The sequence below is a fragment of the Macaca fascicularis genome, chromosome 1, assembly GCF_037993035.2.
Source record: "Macaca fascicularis isolate 582-1 chromosome 1, T2T-MFA8v1.1".
Classification (NCBI taxonomy): Eukaryota; Metazoa; Chordata; class Mammalia; order Primates; family Cercopithecidae; genus Macaca; species Macaca fascicularis.
In genome coordinates, this window is record NC_088375.1 from 165,755,748 (window position 1) to 165,760,617 (window position 4,870).

At 41.5% G+C, this 4,870-nt stretch overlaps 1 pseudogene; it reads right to left on the reverse strand.

Moving 5' to 3' along the window:
* Nucleotides 1–693: 693 nt before the first annotated feature.
* On the reverse strand, nt 694–2,044 carry LOC102139830 (outer mitochondrial transmembrane helix translocase pseudogene; annotated as a pseudogene).
* Nucleotides 2,045–4,870: the final 2,826 nt, after the last annotated feature.

Below are 4,870 nucleotides of genomic sequence, written 5' to 3' on the forward strand. Positions count from 1 at the left end.
GAAACATAGTTACAACAGACATATGTTACATTAAATGAAGAAAGTAAAGAAACGTACATGTATTAAAGGGTACTGAGGTTTTTCAAACCTTTGCTTTTGAAAAGTCTTTTAATCCACTTTCATGTAAATCAATTTAAACTTAAAAAGTTTATACTCAGTGTACTTACAGAAAGAGGTGAAATCAGTATTGAGCACGTGACTGCCTAACAACCATTCAGTGCTGATCACGAACTAATATTTTTATTTGATTATCCTGACAAACATAATAATTGAGCCCATGTATATATGCAAGATGTGGAGGATCCAACTAATCAACTGCAGAAAGAAAAACACTCAACTTAAAAAAGGTTGAAACAAATGACAAATGGAAATGGCTGAATCACTGTACCTTTTTGACACAACCTTAAATCTTAGTTTCACTATATATTATTTGGTACTCCTGGATTCAGTAGTTGGGGTAAAAAAGGTTTCTGTATTCAAACATATCTACAGAATGTCAATATAAAATGTGTGGATATATACATTTAATATACACACACATATGCACATACACACAAACGCATACTCGCATGTCTAGGAACCAGCACCTAACCACATCCCTGTTTCTCACTAATGACCCAATGAATCATTTATGACTTTAAGACCAGCTTAGATTCTATAAGGCTGTACAATATATGGCTAAAGAGGTCAAACACAAGCACCCATGTTCAGGATGGATTCAACTGTTCCTCCTCATGATTTTTGACAAACAGTAATACCACTTATGTAACAACTATATCTCAATAACTTAGAATTCAGAGTATAAAACCATAAACATTGAGCTCCCTCATTGTTTAAAGAACACTCTTTCCATTCTATTTCCACTGACTGATAAGAGGACGCACCAAACTAGATCACAGAACTGTACAAATAATCTTTACTCTTAATCTAAACAAACGTGTTAAAACATTCTGAAATGCTGCATCCTTTGATGTCTTCATCTTTTCAATTGCCCAATGCAGGTCCTGCTGTTGAACAGGCCGAATTTCATCTTCATCATGGCTTTCTTCTGATGTAGAATTAACATATTCTCTAACACAGAGGAGGGCAGCATCTCGACACATCTCTTTTAGGTCACTTCCTGAAAAGCCGTCAGTTTCCTGGGCAACTTCTAGCAGGTCTACATGCCTATCCACATTTGCATTTTTCAAGATGAGTTTCAGGATTGCTTCTCTCTGTTTTAAAGCAGGCTGGTTGATGTGAAATCTTGTAGGCATTCTTCTCATTATAGCAGAGTAAAGGTCCTGAGGACGACTGGTAGCTCCCATTACTATGACCTGGCAACTGTGATCAGTATCCCATCCATCCCAGAGACTCATAAACTTAGCTTTCATCATGGCTGTAGCTTCATGGTCAGAACTTGAACGGTTTCATAGAAAAGAGTCTATTTCATCTATAAAGATGATGGATGGTTGTAGCTTTATGGCAAGGGAGAAGATAGCAGCAGCCAATTTTTGAGGTTCACCATACCACTTGTCAGTCAGTGTCGAAGGCTGAAGGTTAATAAATCGACAGCCTGCTTCTTTGGCAGTGGCCTTGGCAATCAACGTTTGACCACAGCCTGGAGGCCCATAGAGAAGAACACCTTTTGGAGGTTGCAGAAGCCTGGAATTCTCAAACAAATGTTTCTTTTTGATAGGTAAGATGACTGTGTCTTTCAGATCTGTAATGACATCATCGAAACCTGCTATATCACTCCAAGTAACATGCATATTAAGAGGGTCTACTAGATGAGCAGCAATACTCATTTCATATTCTGAGACCTTCACATTTTTCATACCGATTTGCTTCATTAGTTCTTCTGCCTGTTTCTGAGCTTCTACTTTTTGCTTTCTGGTTGGATCAATTGCATCTACCATCCATTTGATAGTAAAGTATGTCACTGCATCAAATATTGTCAAACGGAAAATTAAACCAACAACTTCATTTCGACTCAAAGGACGAGAAAAGGCTTCAGCATGTACCATCTTGATTGTTAACCCAGGAGCAGAAGCAGCCGGAGAAATGCCCTCAGCCGGCCTCGCACAGGAAGGAAATGCAGCCTGAGGGAGAACACTTCTGGTGGGAGCCGCGACCCACTCCCTCTCACAGAGCATGCGCGACCCCGGGTCGCCAGCGAGAATGCGGCGTGCTCCCAGTCTTACAAGCGGTGAGCGAGAGCAAATTCGTGCAGCCGGTGCTTGCTTAACCTGCTACCTGCTGGCCGGAGACTTTCTGCGAAGCCCGGAGCCTCAACTTTCTCACATAGGTAACTGGGATTCCTCAATAATGAACATATTTTAAAGTAAAGAAAATGGATTGACAAAGCCCTGATTCTTTGTTATTCAAGTGAGGTTTAGAAATGAGTTGGATGGTTGTGTTAGAGGACCAAGTTCATATGCCCGCTGCATAATAACAGACCTATACACTGAGGCAGCTGGGTTTACATCAGAGAAAGTGTTTAATGATCTCAGGGTAGCTGAGGAGATGGAAGGAGACCCTCAAATCCATCTCTCCAAGGAGTTTGGGGCCGGGGTTTTAAAGGGATTTTTGGAGGGCAAGGGGATGAAAAATTGGGGCCATTCGTTGGTTGGGGCAAGAAGGATGAAATCATCAGGATGTGGAAACTGCATTGTTTGGGTAAGTCAGCTTCTCTTGGGGTCCTTCAGACCAGCTGATGTCAGTAATTTCACTGGTATGCAGGCCTTGAAAGAATACCTCAAATGGGAATTTAATATTTCATAGTGTTTAGGTTGTTGACTATAAAGCAGTTAAGGGGAGCTATAATCTGTGACAGGGCTTATGTGATTCTGTGGCAGTAGGCTGTGAACAACTATGAGGAAGCACGTCAGAGAGCAAGCTGACCTAATGATTAATGCTGAATGTGCTGGAAGCTTGGCTTATTTTGGTTTCTTCCCCTCCCTTCTTCTATGATAAATTTTCTAAAATTTATAAGGACAGTTTCAGTTGAGTCCAGATCACAAAAGAGAAGATAGGACTGGAGGTAAAGATTAGGAGCATCATGAGATCACGGATGAGAATCCCCAAGGACAGGACTATGATAAAAGCAACCTCTGAGCATGTTACAATAAAATTGTTCTTTAAAGATGTGATTCTTACAAAAGGGCAACTCTCCCCTCAGGAATAAAAGAGGTCCCACTAGCCTCTGAGAGCAGCTATTTCAACCTCAAAACCAAGGAGTTCCAGCCGAGTGGCTGGGAGAGTTGATGAGCAGCTTCTTCACCTCCCCTTAGTGCTCCTTTGAGGGAGCTAAAATGCATTACAACTGCCACTGTTGTCTGCCCTCTGGAAGTTTACAATGTGAGACAAATGTTCAGTCTATTTAGGACATGAACTGTTTCTGAAAATATGCCCCTCACCATACAAGAGAAGCAATGGATTCTTAGTGTCCAGAAATAGAGGTCTGACTGAAATTTGACTTGAGCTTGATAATACGTGGCTTGCCTTGTTAGGATATTAAATATTAGAGAGGTAACTCATCACTGCAGATTAATGAAGTCATCAAAATCATTTAGAAATAATTGCGGACCTAATTTTAATTAGAAGTTTGATTGCTACTATTGAAACGAAGTAAGAGAAATGCACACTCCTCACCCTCTGAATGTTGTTCTCATTGAAACAACAATTACTATGTCAATCTTTAGCTCATTAGTGGCCCTTTCTTGAGATTTACATTAGATGGTTTCCAAAGAATAGAGTATTTTAGGCAGGGAATATAGGGTGGCAGGACTGTAATTAAAAAAAACTCCTAGAATCAAAAGAAAAGATAGAAATGTCATTTTCTGAATGTAAGCAAATATAATGTAAGAAAAATTGATGGCTTTCAGATAAGTAAGATAAAATAGTATTCTAACAGGTTGGGATATTTTCATCAGTTTGGCAAGGAGAAAAAGGAGTGCCCCTAAAATGGAAAGCATCTATCTAAAAAGAAACAAATATAAAAACCTTCAAATGACTGTCTTAAAGAAATGTTGTACATAGATATAAGTTGTTGATTAGCATGTTGAAATGGGAGAGTTCCCTGACCCCGTCGTAGGACTTGTGACAGGGGTGTGACTCATATGCTCACCACCACTCACTCAAGCCCCTTATGGGAGGGGGAGCATGCAGATGGGCAAGTACAGGAGCTGACTCAAGCGCTTTTGGGCTCCAGCCCCATGGTAGCATCTAGGGATGTGTTACAACTAATGCCCTTTTAACAGTTGCCATCCATGGATGGCTAAGTGTTAAACCAGCTCAGTGGAGAGTCGGGGTAACAGCCTTTTACACCCTGACTGCTTGGTACCCAGGTCCTTGTCCAGTGTCCAAGAAGAATCAGGTCACCTGGACTTGAAGGATGGTGACTGAGGGGCTTTCATTGAGTGGTGGAGGTGGGTCTCAGTGAGATGGATGGGAAGCTGGAAAGGGGATGGAGTGGGAAGATGACTTTCCACTGGGGTTTGGCCGTCTATGGTAAATTCCCCTCCAACCGTCCCCAGCCAAACTCCTCTTAACATTCGGATGCTCCTTCTCTTCTCTCCTTTTCTGCTGCAATGCTCTGCCACTCTTCTGTTCCTCTGTTTCTCTGCTTGTGGAGCTTGCAATCTATATGAGCAGAGGATGGGGGCATGGCAGGCCAGAGTGGCCTTGGAAAAGGTGATATTTGGACAGGAAAACTAGCAATGCATGTTTCTATTTAGGGCTGTGTGTTTCCAGGCTTGAGGGTGGGGCCTTTGCAGGGTACTGTCCTCTTCTACCCAGTATTTTCCTGCCTCCTGTCCTTATCAATGTGATTTTAGAAATGATACACCAGAGACCAGGATGCATCATTTATCAAATCTTATCCTCACAT